The sequence below is a fragment of the Callospermophilus lateralis genome, chromosome X (assembly GCF_048772815.1).
Source record: "Callospermophilus lateralis isolate mCalLat2 chromosome X, mCalLat2.hap1, whole genome shotgun sequence".
NCBI classification, from domain to species: domain Eukaryota; kingdom Metazoa; phylum Chordata; class Mammalia; order Rodentia; family Sciuridae; genus Callospermophilus; species Callospermophilus lateralis.
In genome coordinates this window covers 48,971,954-48,994,968 of record NC_135325.1, presented here as the reverse complement: position 1 = coordinate 48,994,968, position 23,015 = coordinate 48,971,954, and the positions used below count along the sequence as shown (strand labels likewise).

The window sequence follows — 23,015 nt, the reverse complement described above, 5'->3', positions numbered from 1 at the left end:
TGTATTTGATGTATAGATGATAAATTGAAACACGAGACAAAAAATGTGTGAGGTTATCCATACCCGGATGAAAGTTACAATTATATCTGGACATACCTGGTGCAGTGATGCACACCTGTGATCCTAGCAGCTCAGGAGGCTGAGGCAGGAGGATCAGGATTTCAAAGCCAGCTTCAGCAACTTAGCAAGGTGTTAAGCAACTCAGTGAGTGTGGCCTGCTCTCCTGGGCCCTCTGGGGGCCCCTGGCCTGGGGCCAGTGGGTGAGCTGGGGGGCCCGCGGACAGGACCCAGCCTCCCCTGCAGATCCCCGGAGCTACTGCCCACTGCCCACTGGCTGGCCCTGGGTGTGACTGACTGATGACCCTGTCAACTAGAATGGATGACCTGATGGTGGTGGCGACCTGTTGGACTCTGGACCCGCGCAGGCTGCCCGGTCTCCTGGCTCAATCCTGCCTGTACCAGCTGTACCAGCTGAAGCCGCCACCAGGGACATAGTGGCCGGGGAATGGTGGCTGCTGGAATGCCGAATGCCTTGGAGGCCGGCACGGGCTTCAAGATCCCAAGAAGGACAGTTGACGTCTGCAAGCTCGGCCACGTGTTGGACAGCGGAGCCCCACAGTCCAGGGCCCTCGTGAGCACTCAGCGCCACCTGCTAGACCTCACCTTGTCTCGCCAACAAAGACGGAACCGTTCTGGAAGGTGAGCGAAGCCCTAGAAGGTGGAACTGTTAGTGGTTGCTGGTTGGTGGTTGGTGTTGGGGCGGTTGGTGTGCCTTCTACCAAAGAGAGAAACAGGAATGGCAATATGTAAATCAATGGTTGTGCAACTGATGTGATTCTGCAATCTGTATATGGGGTAAAAATGGGAGCTCATATCCCACTTGAATCAAAGTGTGAAATATGATATATCAAGAACTATGTAATGTTTTGAACAACCTACAATAAAAATTAATTTAAAAACAAACAAACAAAAAAAAAACTTCTGCTGCATCTGGACATCCTAAAGGTAAAGAGGATGCCTGCCGTGTGATAGAGTTGAATATGAGATTTGTCTTGTAAATGTCCATTTGTTTGAAAAAATCAGAAATGCCTTTTGGAAGTGACTTTGAAATTGATTTGTCAGATTACCTCTATGAAGTGGTTTTGTTTGTTCAGTGGGATGTTGGACATGGAGAAGACTGACCATCAGAAGGAGTCCTGGGCCAGACTGGTTTTAAGTAACTTTTTTGTATAATAACCATTATTTTGTGCGTGCATTTTATTCCTCATTAGTATATATATGGTTGAAAATGCTAAATACTTTTTTTAATATCTAGATGTTCTAAAGTGCCTGATACATGTTAAAAGTAGAAGTGGTGGGCTAGGATGTAGCTAGGTGGCAAAGTGTCTGCCTTGCATTCACAAAGCCCTGGGTTCGAACCCCAGTTCCAAAAAAAAGAACCCCACCAAAGAAAATAAAAATAAAAAATAAGATTAAAAAAAAACCCTTAAAAAAAGTAGAAGTAATAAAATATATAACACATTTTGTAAATTTCTTTTGTTAAAATTCTTATGAAATGGTTTCTTTATGGGGTTGGGGGTGTGAAACAGGGAAAGCCCTGTTGAGTAGTACAGAGTTGTGCCTGTCCTGGGGAGCACCATGCCAGTGTGCTTACCAAGAGTTCTACCCCCCCCCCCAAAAAAAAATAATAATGGGGGAAGGAGAGACAATCATCACTCATTTGTGTAGGTTTTAAAATAACTTTATTCTGGTATTATAGATTGAAACCACTGTCAAGGTCATGCCATGAAAGTGGCCTACCACTAGGTACATACATAGCCCCGAGTACCCCGACACCAAAGTAATCAGTACCCTGACACCAAAGTAATCAGTACCCCGACACCAAAGTAATCAAGTTAACAAACTGTTTTAAAAAATAAAGTACTGTTACATGCTACCCCATAAATGAATCCTGGTAACATTGTGCTAAATGAGAAAAATCAGACATAAAAGGCCACACACTGATTCTGTTTATAAAAAATGTCTAGAATGGGCAAATATATAGAGAGAAGGTAGATTAGTGGTTGCCAGGCAATGCATTAGGGAATAATTGGGAGTAATTTCTAGTAGGTACATGGAGTTATCTTGGGTGATGGAAATATTCTGTAACTGGATAGTGGTGATAGTTGCATGGCACAGTGGGTGTGCTGGGAACCAGGGAAGTGTACAATTTGAAATGGTGACATTATGTGACATATATCTCAATAAAATGCAATAAAGCTGGGCATGGTAGCATAGGCCTATAATCCCAGTGATTCCTAAGGAAGGAAGAGTGCAAGTTCAAGTCCATCCTCAGCAACTTAGTGAGACCCTAAGCAACTAAGCAAAAAAGGAAGGAAGGAAGGAAGGAGGGAGGGAGGGAAGGAAGGCAGGCAGGCAGGCAGGCAGGCAGGCAGGCAGAGGGCAGGATTGGAGATGTGATTAAGTACCTTTGAGTTCAATCCCTGGTGTTGAGGGAGAAGGAGGGGATTAAAAAAAAGGAAGCTCATTTTAACTTTTAATTTTGAAACTTCAATGGTTAGCCAGGAGCAGAGACATACAACTGTACTCCCAATGGCTCAGAAGGCTGAGGCAGAGGGATTTCAAAGCCAGCCTCAGCAAAAAAAAGTGAGGTGCAAAGCAACTCAATGAGACCCTGTCTCTAATAAAATACAAAATAGGGCTGGGCATGTGGCTCAGTGGTCTGCTGCCCCCGAGTTTAATCCCTGATACCCCTTGCAAAAAAAAAAAAAAAAGTCCAATGGTTATTTTGTGTAGGTGTGCATTTTAAGTTTTGGTACTTTATTCTATGTTCTGGTTTGGATGTGCAGTATCCCACAAAAGCTCACATGTTGGGCTGGGGATGTGGATCAAGTGGTAGCGTGATCACCTGGCATGTGCGGGGTGCTGGGTTCAATCCTCAATACCACATAAAAATAAAATAAAGATTACTGTGTCCACCTAAAAAATAAATATTTTAAAAAAGAAAAGGAAAAAAAAAGCTCACATGTGAGACAATGTAAGAAGATTTAGAAGAGAAATCATTGGGTTATTAGAGTCTTATAGGCCTATGCTACCATGGCCTATGGTGATTTAATCCCTTGATAGAGATTAACTGACTGGTAACTGAAGTGGTAGGGTGTGATGAAGGAAGTGGGTATTGGGGTGTGGCTATGGGGTATATACTCTGTACCTCTTTAGTGGAGACTCTCGCTCTGCTTCTGAAGTGGCAACCCCTTTCTCCACTGAAAAGTCTTAACTGGGCCTCTCCAGAAATCTTCACCCAGACTGATTTTAGGACTGCCAGCAAAAGAGTCTCTGCAAAAGAGTTCAATGTAAATAAACTTCCTATTTTTGTGTCGCCCTGTTTTACTTGGCCACTGGCGGAGAAGATACCAGCACTCCAGGTGCTGAACACCCTTTACTAGTTTTTCACAAACATATCCAGTACAGTACTTTGTAGAAATGTGCCAACAAGGTCTCTGGCCTTGAGCTGGGCTTCACAGAGATGTCTACATTTTTAAGATAAGTTACAAAAGGGCTCCATGGTAACAGCTGGCAGGGGGAGGAAAGAAAGGGAGAAGAAGCTCTCCCCTTCTTGGGTGTTGTCCTTGAAGAGTTAACCTGCCCAGAACAGTGAAAGAAAAAGCTGCTTTTATGTGAATTTCTGCAGACTGTGAACTTCAGAGCCCCTCCCCTTACATGCTGGGTATAAAATTCTAAAACCCCCTGAACTCGGGGTTCAGGGGATTGATTGATTACAGCAAAAGCTGTACCCTCTGAACCTGGCTGCAGCCAAATAAAACTGTTTCCTGCTATCTTCGATGCCTTGCCTCCTTTGTCCCTACAATACTTCCTCATCACCATGTAAGCCACTTCTGCCACACTCTTCCACCAAGTTGTTCCTGTCTAACTTGGAGCCCTGAAGAATGGGGCTGGCTGTCTATGGGAAACTGAAATAGCAGGGCAGGAGAGATACAGTTTAGAGACTAAATTAGAGGCCAGGAATTGTGGGGTCCACAGACGATATAAGGAGCTAAGACCAGGTTCCCACATCACAGGCGTTGATCCCAAAAGAGATTCCTGGGGTGCAGTCCTACAACAAGTACTGGCAATTGCTATACCCCACCTCCAGGAGTTCCACCTCCAAGACTCACCCACCCACCCTAGTAACCATCACCAACCTGAGGCTGGAGATACCAGCAAACAAAAGACAACCCCACCTATCACATAAAAAGGGAAGCAGAGAAGATATTGAACTCCAAGAAAAACAATTTTCAATTTTCAATTTTCCTTCCAGATTTTTTTTCTTTCTTTCTTTTCCCACTCTCACATTTGTGAAACCCAGTACTGAGAAATGGGATGTCTGAATTGTAGATTACAATTTTGTTGTACATTATTTTATGTTTACGTTATTTTATTTTTCTTTTTAATTATTTTTCTTTTCAGTTCCTATTTTCTTATTTTACTTTTACTTTTTAAAATCTATTTTGCACAAGGCCCTGGGTTTGATCCCCAGCATCCCCCAAAAAAAGAAAAAAAAAATCTATGTATTTATTTATTTATTTATTTACTCTCTCTATATATTTTCATCTCCCTTATCTGTTCCCCAGGAGCCTCTTTCTCCTGCTAACAGCCAACATTCTTTTGATTCTTCTTTCATGTTTCCTATCATCTAATACCTCTATATTCTCACCTCCTACCTTATAAACATCTCATACTGCAACCCCGGTTCTGTCTTTGTCCACCATTAGAAACTGGAACCCTTTCACAAACCTGCTGTTTATATCATAGATAATAATCCAATACATCATTCCTGTTTATTGCGACAAAACTGTAAACATCTTAATAGGAGCTATTTGGTTAAAGGCCGCATATGGTTTGTATTGGGTGCTATTAATATTGATCTCCCCTTTAAAGACGAGATATTGAAACCTGCAGGGACACTACGAGCCTATATAGTAGAAACTATAATACCTCAGATCCGCACTGCTAGAGGGGAAGACACACGAATAACATGAAAAAACAAGGGAAGAAAGCACCGCAAACAAACCAAGATGCTACAATAATAGAATGCATTGACAGCATACTAGAAGAAATTTCAGAAAAGGAGTTTAGAATGTACATAATTAAAATGATCTGCATAGTAAAGGATGATATAAGAGAGCAAATGTAGGCGGCAAAAGATCACTCCAATCGAGATAAGAGAGCAAATGCTGGGCTGGGGATGTGGCTCAAGCAGTAATACGCTTGCCTGGCATGCGCGGGGCTCTGAGTTCGATCCCCAGCACCACATAAAAATAAAATAAAGATGTTGTGTCCACCAAAAACTAAAAAATACATATTAAAAAAATTCTCTCTCTCTCTTTCTCAAAAGATTCATTCAAAAAAGAGAGATTGAAATAAAGGAAACAATAAAGCAGATTAAAAACTTACTAGATCACTTGGAAGTCAGAACCTTGGGCAAAGAAGGGCTGGGGATATAGAACAATTCATATAGTGCCTGCCTAGCATGCACAAGGTCTTGGGTTCGATCCCCAGCACACACTTCCCCACCAAAAAAAAACCCTCAGACAATGAAGACAGTATATAATCCTGAAAATAAAGTTGATCACACAGTGAGGATGGTAAGAAACATGAACAAAACTTCCAAGAATTATGGGATAACATGAAAAGACCAAATTTAAGATTTATCAGTATAGAGAAAAGCACAGAGATACAAACCAAAGGAATGCTCAATCATTTCCATGAAATAATATAAGAAAATTTCCCAAACCTGAAGAATAAAATGGAAAAATCAAATACAAGAGACTCACGGGACACCAAATATACAAAATTACAACAGATCCACACCAAGGCGTGTTATAACGTAAATGCCTAGCATACAGAATAAAATTTTAAAGGCCATTAGAGAAAATATCAGATTACACATAGGGGGAAAACAATTTGAATCTCCGCAGATGTCTCAACAGGACCCTCAAAGCTAGGAGGTTCTAGATCAACATATACCAAGCTCTGAAAGAAAATGGATGTCAACCAAGAATCTTATATACACCAAAATTAAGCTTCAGATTTGATGACAAAACTAAAACCTTCCATGATAAAGAAAAATCAAAAGAATTTAGAAACAGAAAACCTGAACTACAGAACATCCTCAGCAAAATATTCCACGAGGAGGAAATGAAAAACAACAATGAAAATTAGCAAAGGAGCCAGGTGTGGTGGCCCACACCTGTAATTCCAGTGGCTCAGGAGGCTGAGGCAGGAGGATTGTGAGTTCAAAGCCACCCACAGCAATTCAGTGAAACCAACTCAGTGCAACTTTGTCTCCAAATAAAATACAAAATAGGGCTGAGGATATGGTTCAGGGGTCAATGGAGTGCCCCTGAGTTCAATCCCTGGTTACTGCTCCTCCCCCCCCCCAAATACAAAGGACTGGTGATGTGGCTCAGTGATAAAACACCCTTGGGCTCAATCCCCAGTGGGAGGGGAAAATTATGTATTATAAATTGGGTTCATGTACCATGAATACATAATTAAAGTAAAATTTATGTAGTTTGATATCACTAATGAAAATTCAAAATTTATACTAATTTATACACAAAAGATTTGTGTAAGGAAAAGGTAAGCAAGATGATGACTGGCTTTGTTCCTCTAAAACACAGATTCAAGTGAACAGTAAGTATTTCTAAACCATAAAAATTGACAAAAGTTCATGGAATTAGTTATAGTGGGATGAAAATTGTTACATCTGGACATCTCATAAACTGCAAACATTATGTAGCCTCTAATCTTAAAGTGGTAACTAAATATAATACAAAGAAAGATGGCTTACACGTACCTTTAACACTTGTTTTGTCTAAATTTCCCATAGTCAGAGTACTCACTACTCTAGAAACATTATTTATTTATTTATTTATTTATTTATTTATTTATTTATTTATTTATTTATTTTTAAAGAGAGAGTGAGAGAGGAGGGAGGGAGAGAGAGAGAGAGAGAGAGAGAGAGAATTTTTTAATACTTATTTTTTAGTTATCGGCGGACACAACATCTTTCTTTGTACGTGGTGCTGAGAATCGAACCCGGGCCGCACGCATGCCAGGCGAGCGCGCTACCACTTGAGCCACATCCCCAGCCCCTAGAAACATTTTTTAAAATATTATTTTTGGGGCCGGGGTTGTGGCTCAGTGGTAACACGCTTACCTAGCATGCGTGAAGCACTGGGTTAGGTTTTCAGCACCACATACAAATAAATAAAAAATAAAGGTTCATCAACAACTAAAAGAATATTTTTAAAATATATTTGTTTTAGTTGTAGATGGATACAATATCTTTATTTTATTTATTTTTTAATGTGGTGCAGGGGATCAAACCCAGTGCCTCATGCATGCTAAGCAAGCGCTCTACCACTGAGCCACAGCCTCGTGTCATCTAGAAACATTTTATATTGAACCTAAATACTTTGATGCAAGGATTAACACATTAAAATTGAAATAAGTGTTGACAATTACAAATAAACAGTTAAAATAATTCAATGGCTCTGTGTAAGTTAATTCAGGGCTTTTGAGGATAAAAACTTATTACCTAGAACACACTTAAAATGCAGTTTATTTAATCAGCTGCTTTTGCATTTCACAGGCCAATTCAGTGTGCTCTTAAATCTGAAGCAAGTAAATAAACAAGTCAAAGAAATAAAAGGTGCCTCATGATGCTTCACTACAACCTTAATGGTTCCATTCATCAAGGCCTTGTTAACCAATATTCAATATTATTAAAATCACTAGTGCTTTTCAATCAAAAACAGTAAATATGTTGCTCTTACACATTTGGCTAACCTGAGTAATATTCCATTCCAGTATATACCACATTTTCTTTATCCATTCATCTATTGAAGGATACCTAAGTTGGTTCCATATTTTAACTATTGTGAATTGAGCTGCTATAACATTGACATGGTTGCCTTACTGTAGTATGCTGAATTTAAGTCCTTTATGACACTAGCTAGCTGATAAATTTTGTGGAAAACTGGCAAGGGGTGCTCAGAATCTGGAGTGCATGCCAGGGTAAAATAAAACTTGTTGTCTCCAACTCTTCTAGTGTTCTTTGCCACTTCTTATCTGTTTCCCACAACAAAAGGATCCCCAAGGTGTAAGGATGTGGGTCCCAGACACAGGGACACTTGAGGAACCTTGAGTGGGGGCCTTGCAAAGCAGAACTGGCCGGGTACCCTGCCTCTCCCTTGCCTTGGCCATCCTCAGGGGGCTGTAAAATCTCACACTGGCCTGTATTAGCCAAGGACCCAAGCTTCAGCAGCCACCCAAGTCCTCGGGTACAGGGACTCCAATCTGAAAGGGAGACTATGGTGGCCTGAAGAGTGTGTGGCCATCCTTTCCTAACCTTCCCCCTCCTTCTAACTCCGTCAGTTGTCTCCCTTGGCCGGACACCAGTCAGCTGGCTCTTCTGTAGGACTGGGGGAATTCTTAGAGCCCTCTCTCCAGCCATACCCCTGGTTGCAGTCAGGGGTGGGCGGGTAGAATGGGGCAGGGGAGGCAGATGTAGATCTGCCCAGAGGAAGCTATAAAAACAAAATTGTGACTATTCTGGGACAAATGGCCCTGGAAGGGCAGAAGGCATAACCTGAAAACACCCAGGAAGAAGAAAAGAGGAAGTAAAAAGGATTTCTGCCTCTTCTTCCCCAATAGCACTAAAGAGACCCAACACAGAGGGTGGCTGCCTGGTGGAGCAATACTAGCACTGCTCCTTCCCGAGATACCTGCAAGAGCCTTACTTCCCCCCATGCTGCCTCAGTCGGAAGGAGGTAGGAAACCAACCCAATTTCTCTAGACCTTTCTAAAGCAGAGTCTCCACTATCAGCAAGATTTTTAAAAGGTGTCATAACCATAGTTTAGAAGTGAAGTATCCTCCAAAAGCTCACTTGTGCGACAATGCAAGAAGGCTTCGAGGAGAAATGATTCCCTGATGGGAATAACTAGGTGGTGGCTGGAGGCAGGTAGGGTGTAGCTATGGGGTATATATTTTGTATATGGAGAGTGGAGTTTTTTCTCTCTTCTTCCTGATCATCATGCGAGCTGTTTCCCTCTGCCGTGATCTCCCACTATGATATCCTGCCTTACCTTGAGCCCCGAGGAATGGAGCCTGCTGTCTTTGGATTGAGACCTCTGAAACTGTGAGCCCTTAAATAAACTGTTCCTCATCTATAGTTGTTCTGGTTGGGTGTTCCAGTAGCAGTAAAAAAAGCTAACTAAAACAAAAGGCTATCTAAATACTTGAATGAGAAAACTTTTATATCTTCTTACTGTCCAGTCAAGATCCAAGAAATAGCAAGCTGACTTTTAGAAATGAATCAGGAATTTCCCTGTGTGGGCAGCAAAAAATAACCAACTGCAGATTCTCAGAGAAACCTTCGACAAGCCAGGTGGATGAGGAACAGATAAATCCTGTGGTAGAAAAAATACCACCAGCAGCAGCAACGAAGACAAGAGGTGGAGCACACTGCAAGAAATGGTAAAATTGTTGGAACTCAACCTAGACCTGGAAACAAAAATGATTCCCAGCAAGAACAGGTGGAAGAAAATAATAATGAATTTATTTCATTAGATGAGGAATTCATAGGAAACCCAGAACATGTGAAAAATGCAGAACATGGTGGCAAACAAGATGAGGAGGATGTGAAGAGGAAGAGGAAATGGACCAGGAGAGTGATGATTTCCACCTACTGAATGTAGCAGAGAATATGAACACGTACATAGTAATAGTGTCACAAATTCCAGGGCCAACTCTCCTTCCCATTCTATACAAAGACAACAAAAATGGAAAGAAACTAGGAAGATGGTTCTGAGGATTGCTCCTTTTCTTTGGGAAAGAAACCATGCAAAGTTTCAGAGTATACAAGTACCACAGGGCTTATTTGATGTTCAGCAACACCAACAATTTTGGGGAACCTGAGAGTGATCAATGGCCAAAGGAAACAATTAATTACATCTCTCCAACGTCCTACAGGCATCCTGTATGGCTGAAAGGTTTCAGGTGACATATGTACACACAGAAGTTGAAATGTGTCATTTAACTACTGCCAAAAATAAGGGATTATTTGTCCATAAAAAAAAAGAATTATAAAAAAATTAAATTAAATTAAAAAAAGAATTATAATGCACCTGTAATCTTTTTTCCAAAAAAAGGAGACCTACAAACAATATGCCTAAATATTTTTAAAAAGAGGGAGAGAAAGACATACAACACCTATGTCATAACAGAGGTATTGGTGCACATTTGTAATCCCAGTGACTCCAGAGGCTGAGGCAAGAGGATTGAAATTTAGAAGCCAGCCCTGGTGATTTAGTGAGACCATGTCTCAAAACAAACAATAAAAATGGGTGGTGATATATGTCAGTGGTTAAACCCCTTGGATTCAAACACCAGCACCCCAGCCCACCCCCCAAAAAAGAAAACCAGGGCTTAGACATACAACACTTCTAATTCTACCATCCCCAATTACTCAATGAGTGCATTCCAGATATCTGCTTTATACAACCACCTCCTAATTACCAACTCCCTATCAAACAACTCAAAACAATCGGCTTGAGGCACATGCCCAAAGGATTGTGCAGAAGTGCCAAAGTGACCACTTGTCAGTCTCATTGAACTCCAGAAAGCTCATGCCTGCTTACCCTAAATCTACCAATTATAGCTCCACACAGGAAACCTCCCTAACTTATACCCTGGACTTCAATAAAATCTTTGACCTTTGGGTCTTTCTCTGTGTCTATTGCTCCCCACAGGATGGTTGAGTGTGCATGTCCTAGAAGACTGCACCCATCCTGATGGCCCTGCAAAGGGTGCTGTAATTTCATTTTAGGATTTCAAAGTAATAAAAACTATTTGTGTGTGTATGTGTGTGTGTGTGTGTGTGTGTCTGTGTCTGTGTATGTTGTACCTCCTCACAGTCTTGCCTGATTGAAATACCACAATCGAATTCTCTTCCTGTCCAGGGCTCTCCCAGAGAGTGGCTATCTTGGCAGAAATAAACTAGACAACAGAATTTTCAAGTTGACAAGAAGGGCTCCCTGTTACTGAGGACATGTGGCCATCTATCTCTCTAGAGTGACAGGACATAATGTCAGTGACTGGGGAGGCTGATGCAGGAGGATGGCAAGTTCAAGGCCAGGTTCAGCAATTTAGGGAGACCCTCTCTCAAAATAAAAACACAAAAGGGCAGGGGATGTGGCTCAGTGGCAAAGTGTCCCTGCGTTCAATCTCAGGTTAAAAAAAACATTAGCTGGGATGCACTCCTTCAATCCCAGGAACGTGGGAGGTTGAGACCATAATGTAAAGGCCTCTACTAGGCTCCAATGCCTTCTAACTCAGAGGACCTTGTGCATGCTTGCTGAGCACTCTGCCACTGAGCTAAATCCCCAAACTCTTAGTGACTCAAATTAAAAAGTGGGAATATGTTATTGTCACTCCTCCCAAGATCCCTGAGGATGTTAACAAACTAAAGAAATATCAAATGCCTGTCCAGTGCCCCTAACCTATGGTCTGTGCTTAGGTGGGCTTGTGTGGCCTTGCAAAACGATCCAGCCATCCTTGCACTACTGTAGACTGATCCAAACACATTTGTGGTTACTTGGGAAGCTTCTAATAAATGGGACCAATGGGAGAGCACCACCCACAGCTGGAACTACTGAAATCCTAGGAATATCAGGGAAACACCAAAGAGAACAGATAAAAATATTTGTTTTGCCACCTAGAAATACAACCATTTGAATGATGTGACTTTAAAAAGTGTGTTAGGGGGGCATAGGGACTAAATATCCTGCTATGTGTGTGGTGGGGGATCCCAGGGAAAGGAAGATTCCTAAAGACACTGGGTCCCATCTGCCTCCCCTGATTCCTCTTCTAAACCCAAAAGAGAAACTAATAATCAGTGCTTTAGGTGGGTGGAAACCTAAAGTACATTTTCAAAAAGGAAAAAGGATGTTGCTTAAAGAAGCTACAGATCAATGAAAAGAAATAAAAAAGAAGAACTTTGAACTTGGCACACACCAAGTCCAGGTCTAGTAAGCATAATGTTAGTCTGGAGATTACTTATTAACCTACAAAGACGAGACTACATAAAAGACAAAATGAAAAGGAAAAAGTTATAATAAACACATATAATTTTCAATATAAATGCATGATAAATTGAGTTCATGTAAGAATGAAAAAATTAAGTAAAACAAATTTCCGTCTTTTTATCTAATTAGAAATTCCAAATTTATTTACTAAGCCAGGTATAGTGGCACACTTCTGTAATCCCAGTGACTTGAGGCTGAGGAAGGAGGATTCCTTAGCAACTAAGCAAGACCCTAAGCAACTTATGGAGACCCTGTCTCAAAAAAAAAAAAAAGACCTGGGGATGTAGTCAGTGATAAACTGCCCTTGGATTCAATCCCTAGTACAAAAACAATAACAACATCAAACTATACTAATTTCTATACTAAATATTTATGTAAGAAAAGTGCTGATTGACTTTTGTGCCTCCACAACACAGATTACTGCACCAACTGACAGGAGTTTATGAGATTAATCATCCTGGGGCCCAAAAGTTATATATGGATATTCCATGAAATATAAACAATCTGCTATCTCTAATTTTCTATAATGTAGAGAAAAATGGATATACCTGCCTTTAACATCTGCCTTTCCTAAATTTCCCATTGTCATAATGCTCACTGTTGTACAATTTTCTATATTGGACATAAATACTTTCACACAATGAATAATAATATTAAAATAAGTCTTTGGCACTTATAAATTGGTTTGATGAAACTGAATCCCATGATCCCTCGGTTGAAATAGTTAATAGTCCTGCCTCACAGATACCCAAAACTAAAGCAAATTCACCTGACCATCCACGTGTTCTAAGGTCACAAAACAAGGAGTTAAAAGGACATTCCCTACCCCCTCAGGATTTACAGACATTACTAAGAGACCAGTTTCCACTTCTCAGAATATACAATTTAAAAAGACATCCAATAGAGTCTTCATGCCCCCTGTTAGGTCCTAGAAAGCTGGCTAAATTGAGAGAATTAATGGTCTCAAATAACTTCTTGTCAGATTCAAGTCAGACAAATGGCAACTTCAGTGGGTCTCCATCTTCCTGCAGGAACGAAGCTCTCTTAATTCAGTTTTCTTGGGTGTATCAAATCTCCACCAATGTTAAAAACTTTCCCATGACTCGTTCCTTGTATTTAAAGGAACGAGTCTTCCTTCTCCACAACTCCTGCTCTCTATATATGGATTCATTATATATGAGACACTTAATAAGGTTTACTTTTTTTTTTTTTTGTATATTCTATCTTACCTTGATCCCATGGAGGCTGGAGGTCATATTGAGTTTGCAAAATCTCCTAGGACCCATTAGCCACAGATTATCCCATGGGTCAGGCAGCTGTTCATCTGAAATGGGATGCACTTAGACCTTAATTTCTATACTCCCTTGTTGAGAGCTATCCATGGACTATGTGTGGACCAAATTGGCATGGACATTCATTGAATAGGAAAATGCGGGATTTGGGAACTTACAGTGGCAATCCTGCTGGTAAGATTGCCCAGATAGGTGTGAGTCCTATTCAGCTCTGCCAGGGCCCACAGAGCTCCAGAGATGGGGTGACCTGCTGTAGCCACACAGCTTCTCAGAGATGGGTGTGATCTTCCAAGATGCCAATCAACCTGTTGACTGTAAGACATCATGAAGCAAGACTACACCCCTGATACCTTATCCCTGCTTTTGATGACCCCCTTAAATAAACCACCAGAGCCATTTTTTAATTTTTCAGCTCTAGCTCCTGTGTGGGCTGGACCTATTAGGTGCTCCATGCTTCCTAAAACTATAATTCTGACTTTGTCTTACTTCTTTACTAATTATTTCAGACTGTATTTTTTTAGTTGGCTTATCCCCCTCCTGGGCAGGAGAAATTACCCCCAGCAAGGTGCTGGCAGCCTTGCAATATTCCTAGGTAAACCTCAACAATTCTGTTGATTGTTGCCCTCATTATTATTGGATGGTTTGAATACTTTCGTTGCTTTGCAAGTTAGAAGCCCACATGCCTCAAGCAACTCATCTTTTCAACCAGATATGGCAAATACTGAGGCTCTTTATGCCAATCTAGTTTAGCTAAGAGAGGCCCTTCAGCTCTACACCTCAACAACTTATGTTACCAACCAAACTGAAAACTGAACAAAGGCCCACAGCAGTTTGCCAAATTTTGGCTTAATGCTGGATCTACAAACTGGAGTCTTAATATTGTGATTTGCAAATGACCTAACATGCTACTAAAAAAAATATACCCAAATCAGACCAAGTGATTTAAAAGCTGTTTGCAAATAAACTCCTTTCATTACCATCTGAGCAAAACCTAAGAGTAATGTTAATGTGTATGTTTGGTCATATCTTCTTGGGAATTTAATTGTCTCAGTGGAGCTCTGCTATGCATGCTTAAGTCACAGTTGTTCATGATGTACCAAAAAGTTCTTTGAATTAAAAGATACTTGGAAAGTCAAGATACCAGGAACCACATTGCCTTCAAGTTATACAAGCAGATTAAACTCATTATAACATCATAAAACCAGTCACATAAACAAAATATGATCCCTCTTAGCTTGAGTTGGTATCCACTTGGATAGTCCAATAGCCATAATGACATTACCCGCCCAAGAGTTCACTATTCAAGATGACTTTGCACAATGCAGCAGATATAACTTTATCCTGGATGTGAACACTGGCCCCCAACAAGGTCCTTGGACTACCTCTCTTAAGACAAAATTGGATACATGACATCATTTTATTTTCCTACTTTGATATTAGAGATTCTACGGTATTATCTTTGCTTAGCCCGTGACCTAGGTATAACCGTTATTCTGCCAACATACACACAAGTACACTTCTATGCCTAAAAAGAAATGTGGGAGAATGCATTACTATTAATATAACTTCAAAAATGGAGGAGGATGGTTTTCTCCAGAAGTCACCTGGGGACTATCACCTATCAGTCAGCTCCTTGACCCCTAGGAAATGGACCATTCATTACTTTGTATCTTCCCATACTCTAAGAACTAGCTTTCCGCTGTGACCTCCTGCCACACATTCATCCTCCACCACAATCATTCCTTTAACTTGCTACTATTAATGATGTCATATATTTTATATGGTCAAAGCATCTCAGGGCCAGTAGTGTGAGCCATATCCTTTCATTATTTCTATATTCTCAAACACGGCTCTAGCTGTGCTGACCTTGGAGGATTTACCCCTCTCAGGGTGTGCCAGATTAAACAGACATCAATGATTGTACTATGACAATGGCTATCATATTGTACAGCAAGCACTCCAGGGCCCACAATCCCAGCCACTTCAGTGGCCTCTCACACTCTGGGCCACTATTCACTAGCCCCGCACCTCCCCACCCCACCCACTGCCTTATGCCCTAGAGCCTGTCGATATTACAAACTCTAAGGAATCCTACACCTTCTTACTCAGCCTTGCCTGTTCCTTCCCATCCAGACCACAATAAAAGCTCCTACGTACATGACCTCTCTCCCCACTTGCCTTGTTGTGAATGATATTGGTGCTTTGCCAAAGTTCTGCCATGGGGTGGCTCACCCTCTCTTCCTTAGACCTGTGAGTATAAACAATGTCTTCACAGTGGCAATCTATCTCCTGATTGCTTGGAATCCCCATTACCAAAAGGTAACAAAACCTATATTTTAGAACAATTGTAGGAAACACGGTGGTTTGGCCACTGACCAGGATGATAGGCTGTTAGACTCCTCGTGGCTCACTGATAGTGCAGGCGTGCCCCAGGAGGCTGTGGTATGCTGCCAGGCTGTTGCTGCTGCTACTGCTGCATGCCTGCACTGTGGCTGCAAATGCTGTTTGTTGCTGTGGATTCTGACCCTGAATGCAGAACTTGAATACTGCCCAACTTATGGTCTGAGCTGAGTTACTTGCTTTGATCTGAACATTATACTCTTAGGGGCACCCTTTTCAAATTGACTAGGTTAACCTTAAAAAGGCTCTTCAGAATAAAGTGAGTTTGGATTTATTTCCCAACATTTTGGGGCCAGCTAGATGAGTGCACTTGAACAGTTGACAGGGTAACATGGAGAACTGTCAGGACAAACTGTAGCATTTCTTGATTCCCATTCATCCCACCCTGCCCTGTTGAGTAGGAGAACCCTCTTTGGAAGCTCTCATATGTGGTGATTGACACACAGTCAGTGTAATGTTTTAAACGCAGGAAGTAAGCTATGCACTCAGTGAAAAGAGTTATGAATGTAAACTTTTATCACTTGTCTTGCTGCTGTTGTAATTTATCCCCTGACCTAGTGACATACAAGAGATCATACCGTTTGTGATTAGCACAAGTATGCTTACTGAAAAATGAAAAGGTGAGAGGGGACTATGTCCTCAATCTCCTAAAACCCCAAAAGACATCATGCAATAGATTCAGGAAGGCCCGGATAAAGTGCATGGATCTTTACTGACTGCGTTTGCTTAACAGCATACAGAGGGCCTTAGGCTATCAATCTGGAGCCTCGAGAATAATGATCTCATCACTGTACTGGAAGAGGATCCGGGCTCCTCAAAAATCAACAAGAGGGGCTGTGGCTCAACAGTAAAGTGCTTGCCTTGAACGTGTGAGACCCTGGGTTCGATCCTCAGCACCACATAAAAATAAATAAAGGTATTGTGTCCAAGTACAACTAAAAAATAAATATCTTTTTAAAAAAATCAACAAGAGGGCAATCACTATTGGGGTCCCTTGTTATGGCTGTAGGAGTTACATTTCTGTTCTTCACACTTGAATAAATCCTACTTTTTCATTCTTTAAAAAAAATTAACTGGGACATAGTACCAGAGGGAGGCCAGCATCCATGCAGAGATCCACTTAGGAAACACCAGAACTTTATGGGGTTAATAAAAGAAGCAAAACAGTTGGAGACTCAAGGGGACTTAAAAAAAAGAAAGAAACAATGAAAAGGGACTGATACACAAGAGAAAACCATCCTGTCCAAAAGAAATGCTTCTAGACCAATAAGTGTAAACCCCAATCCCTGAAGGCAATTTCAAAAGCTCCAGAACAGAAAAGTCTACCTAAAGGCAGGTCACAGGATACCTGCTCTACTTTCCCTTTCTGTAACCTACTAGAAGACTCATACTGAATTTTTGCCACGAACAACTGATAGGGATTAATTGAGTGGTAACTGAATTGGCAGGGCATAGCTGGAGGAGATGGGGATTGGGAGCGTGGCTATGAAGTACATATTTTGTATCTGGAGAGTAAGTAGAGTCTCCCTCTCTCTGATCACCATGCAAACTGCATCCATCTGCTACATTCTTAGGCTAAGGTGTTCTGCCTCACCTTGAGCCCTGAGGAATGGAGCCTGCTATCTATGGATTGAGACCTCTGAAACCCTGAGCCCTCAAATAAACCTTTCCTCCTCTACAATTGTGCTGGTTGGGTCTTTTAGTCACAGTGGCAAAATAGATAACTAAAACACATGCATTCACAAAAATAGAGATTTGCCATTCGACACAATTAGAAATCTAAAACTTACACACTAACATTTATATGGCACAGTTTTATAAAAGAAATTGTATATAATAACCACATATCAATATAAGTTCTGAATTAATATTAGCATTTGCTAAAATGTACTAATTAAGCTAGAAGTAGTGATACAGGCCTGTATTTCAGTGACTCAGGAAAATGAAGCATTAGGATCCCAAGTTCAAGGCAGGCTTTGGCAACTTATCATGACTCTCAACTCTCATGGCAATTTAGGAAGACCCTGTCACAAAATAAAAATACAAAATATATATACAGGGCAGAATATGTAGCTCAGTTGGTAGACTGTTTGAACATAAACAAGGCCCTTAGTTCAATCCCCGCACCACCAAAAAAATAAACAAAATAAAAAATATAAAGGACTGGAGATGTACTTCAGTGGAAAAGTGCCTCTGGTTTCTAGCGCCAGGAAAAAGACCAAAAAACAAACAAAAGGACTGGTAAACTGTCCATGGGTTCAATTCCTAGCATCTAAATAAATAATTAATTAAATGGACTAAATTAATAAGTTCCAGACATGATCAATTTCTAGGGTGCAAATACATATACCTGAATCTGAAACAAAAGGAAAATATTTTGTCTGCTATAATATTAGAAAAGTAGCTACACACAAAGTAGAAGAAAAATAGTTCAGCATTGTTTATTTGTTTGTTTTTCAGGACTAGGGATTAACCAATGGCCTTGAGCATGCTGGGCAAATGCTCTACACCTGAACTACATCCCAGCCTTTAAGCCTCATTTTAACTGCATAGTTGCTTCAATATCCTACACTCATGATACCAATTGTGGCAATATGTCTCATATTGGGTTATAGAAGCTATCAAACAATGAATGACAAATTAAAATTAAATTAAACATCTGGCAGTTATACATTTTACTGTGTTGGAAATATTGGGAGTCCTGGGCATGAAAATAAATAGTCAAGACTAATCAGCTCTCTCAACAGGGCAATGAGTTTACTTCCATGCCCAGAAGGGCCCACAGCCATCTAAACCAATGCACGGGTCCCTGGCAGGCAGTCAGCTTGGCTTTTATTTCTGACACAAGGGGACTGGGTCCTTGCCTATAGGTCAGAGGGGACCTCATTGTCTTTGGGAGAACAGCTATGAAGGAAAAAGGGTACCGGACCACTACTCATTGGTTGGAGCCAACTTCACCATTTCCTATTGGGTTATTTAAAGAAATATATCTTCTACTTGTCCCCACCTCTCTTGTGGTGCTCCCTTGTGGTGGGACAGGCCCTCTGGGTTGAGTGCCTTTTGACAGGAACACAGCTTCTCTCAGTTGATTAGGCCAGGTCTCCTTCTCACCTCCTGTGTGTCAAGGAGCTATAAAATTTTACACAGAGGTATTAACTGTTTGTTAATTTCCATTTGGCTCTTCACTCAGGCTGCCTTTCTTATATCCCAGGTCATTTTACATTTAAGGTTAAATATTGTATTTTGAAAATGGACCACCAGGATTGTCAATTTCTCATAACTAGATAAAATGGGACCCAAAAAGCCCCAGAAAAAATAGTTAATATGGTACTTTGAAAGTTAAAACACTGACATTAAAGATGAAAACTTATTATAAAAAGTCAATTAAACAAAAAGACCAGGGACTGGGGTTGTGGCTCAGTGGTAGAGTGCTCACCTAGCACATGTGAGGAACTGGGTTCGATCTGCAGCAACACATAAAAATAGATTTAAAAAATTAAAAAGAAAACATAAAGACCAACACATGTAGGCTTATGGAATAGAAGGCAGAAACAAACTGTTGCATACACATTTAAATGATTTTTTTTTTTTTAACTAGAGTATCAGCACCATTGCATGGGGATAGAACTGTCTTTTAGTTTCAACAAACATTGAGAAATATGGATATCCATATACACAAGAATGGCACTGTCCGTTTACCTTATACCATATATAAAAATAAACTCAAAATGAACCAAAGACTTGAATATAAGGACTAAAACCATAAATTCTCATAATAAAGTATCAGGCAAAACTTCATGGTTTGGTTTTGGCAATGATTTCTTGCATATAATACTGATATGTAGGTAGTAAAACTAAAAATGATCAAGTTTGACATCAAAATGTCTCACTTCTTTGAATCAATGGTTATAACAGAATGAAAAGACAACTTATAAAATGGGAGGAAATATTTCATAATTATATATCTGACAAACTCTGAAAATACAAAGACTTAAACAACTTTTACAAATAAACAACAACAAAACACTCTGATTTTTAAAAAGAACATAGAAAAAAAACGAATCACAAAGAAAAATTTTAAACGACACAGGACATGAATACATGTTTCTCAAAAAAAAAAATACACCCAAGGTAAACAGGCACATGAGAAGAGACTCAATATAAAGAATACTAAAATCATTTTAAGGAAAATTCTAAACAAAATGACAATGAGATATTGCCTCACACACATCATGGTGCCTCGTACACACAAGTACACTAAAAAAAAAAAGGAGAGAGAGGAAGGAGAGAAGAAAAACATAACAATTGTTCATAAAAATTGGAGAAATTAGAATTCTATCTTATTTTTATTTTTGTACTGTGGATTGAATTCAGGGTGCTTTACCACAGAGCTACATCCCAAGCCCTGTTTATTTTTAATTTTCAGACAGGGTCTCCCTAAATTACTCACACTGGCCTGTCTCAACCTTCCTCATTGTTGCCATCCACCTCACCTGACTGAGATATTGGAATTCTTGTGCATAGGTGCTACGAATGAAAAATGGTGCAGCTCTTATGGAAAACAATATGTTGGCCAATTTTTGTAATTTTAGATTGTTTTGACTTCATTTTAAATTTAAGTTGATTTGGCCCATACTAGAAATAGGGCTTAGATACCCTTAGCACAGTTTTCAATTCTCTTCCCCTCCCAGTTTTTACTGAAATTTACATTATACAACCATTTCATAGTAACCATCTCCTTAAAGAACACTCCAATACAACCTACTTGACTCATCCACACATAGCCTTGTATACCTTGAACAATTACGGATTCATTCAGGAAATCTGCCTCTGTTAAACCAGGGACCTAACTAAAATAAAGACTTTGGATTTAGGCCTCTGTCTATTTCTGTTGCTCCCCATGGGATGGTTGAGTGTGCATGTCCCAGAAAACTGCACTCATCTTGATGCTCCTGCAAGAGGTGTATATCTCTTTAGGATTTCAAAGTCATAAAAACTATTCTTTTCACTTCGTATGTGTGTTCTCTGTGTGCATGTGTATTGTGTGTGTGTGTGTGTGTGTGTGTGTGTTCTGTGTGTGCATGTGTATTGTGTGTGTGTGTGTGTGTTCTCTGTGTGCATGTGTATTGTGTGTGTGTGTGTTCTGTGTGTGCATGTGTATTGTGTGTGTGTGTGTGTTCTGTGTGTGCATGTGTATTGTGTGTGTGTGTGTGTTGATGCTTTGTCCTCAGTCTTTTTTTTTTCCCTCTTCAGTGTCCTGCCCGACTGAAATAACACTTCAAATTCTCCTCATTTCCAGGGCTCTGCTACAGAGTGGCTATCCTGGTAGAAATGCGTTCCCACCTCTGGGGACTTGCTGCCAACTATTTGTCTGCAGTGGCCCTGCAACTTCTACCCATTCTCTTGTTTTATCCCCTCACCTATCCCCCTATATGCGAACACCTGGTGTGCAGTGGCAAGGACTTCAGTTAAAAAGGCAGGACTATTTCATTGTCACCTCTTCCAGAAGTCTTTAGGAAAATAAAGAAATGTAAATGTGCATCCCTGGTCCTTAGTCTCTCTTCAGTGCTAAAAACTTCCAATGACCTTAGCAAATGATTCAGCTGTCATTGCACACTGGGGGTTGCTGCAAACCCAAATTTGGTCAAGAGGGTGGTCCTAGAAGAGGACATGGCTGCATAAAAAGGACCACCAGAAATGCTCAAACAGGCACCCCTTAAACAACAGGAATTGGCTAAGGAAACATCCAAAGACAAGGGGAAAAATTTGTTTAGCTGCCTAAAAATATAAAACATTCTAAAGACTTACTTAAAAGTTGAGGAAGTTGAGGTCTTGCTGGTGGGGGAGACGTCTCAAGGAAAGGCTGCTGCCCAGGGTCACCAGGTCCCTTCTCCATCTTGCTATTCCACTTTCCATTCAGAAACAGAAACTAATAACAATAACAGCAGGTAGATAAAAATCTAAAGAAAATTTAAAAAAAAATAGCTTTGCCTGGGGTGGTGGCACACACCTGTAATCTCAACAAATTGGGAGGCTGAGGCAGGATGATTGTGAGTTCAAAGCCAGACTCAGACTCAGAAATAGCTAGGTTCCAAGCAACTCAGCAAGACCCTGTCTCTAAATAAAACTGTTTCTAAATAAAATACAAAATAGGGCTGCGGATGTGACTCAGTGGTTGAGTGCCCCTGAGTTCAATCCCTGGTACCAAAAAGAGCCTCTAATCAATCAATCAATCAATCTATCTATCTATCTATCTATCTATCTATCTATCTTTCCTTCTTTTCTTTCTTTCTTTTTTTCTTTTCTTTTCTTTCTTTCTTTCTCTCTTTCTTTCTTTATTTTTGTGCTGGGAATTGAACTCAGGAGTACTTAATCACTGAACCCATCCTCCAGCCCTTTTTTCATATTGTATTTTGAGATAGGGTCTTGCTAAATTCCTTAGGCCCTGTCTAAATTGCTGAGACTGGCCTTGAACTCGAATTCTCCTGCCTCAGCCACCCAAACTGCTGGGATTACAGTCCTGCACCACTATGCCCAGCTATAGCCTCCAATCTTAAAGAGGTAACTAAATTTAATAGAGAAAAATGGCTACGCCTGCCTTTCCTAAATTTAGTATAATCATAATAGTTACTGATTTAAAATATTTTGTTAGACATAAGTAGTCCAACATTGTGAATAATATATTAAGATTGAAATAAGTTTTGGCACTTACAAATTACCTTGATAAAATTGGATTCCCTAAATACTCCAGAACTCTTTTTTTGTTGTTGGTGTTGCTTTCGGTGGTGCTTAGTATTAGAACCCAGGGCCTTGTGCATGTGAGGCAAGCACTCTACCAACTGAGCTATATCCCCAACACTCATATCAAATAGTTCAATTTTCCTACTTGTATGAAGTCAAAGCAGGGCTTTTGAGTAAAAAATTAATTATACAAAGCTTAACTAATAAGGAGTAGATTATATCAGCTGGTTCTACATTTGACTAACCAAGTTCATCTCTTTTAAAGACGAAACAAATAAATACATAAGTAAAGGAAATAAAAGGTGCTTCATGATGCTTTACTATGACTCAATGCTTTGTTTCCATCTATCAAAGACTTCCCAACTAAAATTCAGTATTATTAAAATTGCTGGCTACATCTGTTCTATCACTAATAAATATACTGTACGA

At 40.2% G+C, this 23,015-nt stretch overlaps 1 long non-coding RNA gene across 6 annotated transcripts in view; it reads right to left on the bottom strand.

Moving 5' to 3' along the window:
* The window catches only part of LOC143639082 (uncharacterized), a 156,514-nt gene that overhangs the window by 8,867 nt on the left and 124,632 nt on the right, over window positions 1–23,015 (bottom strand). For all 6 annotated transcript variants that reach the window (XR_013154661.1, XR_013154658.1, XR_013154659.1 and 3 more), the window contains 2 exons: window positions 21,654–21,805; window positions 3,212–3,336 (listed from right to left, as the gene is read on the bottom strand). This is a non-coding gene — a long non-coding RNA (uncharacterized LOC143639082). The remainder of the gene's footprint in view (window positions 1–3,211; window positions 3,337–21,653; window positions 21,806–23,015) is intronic.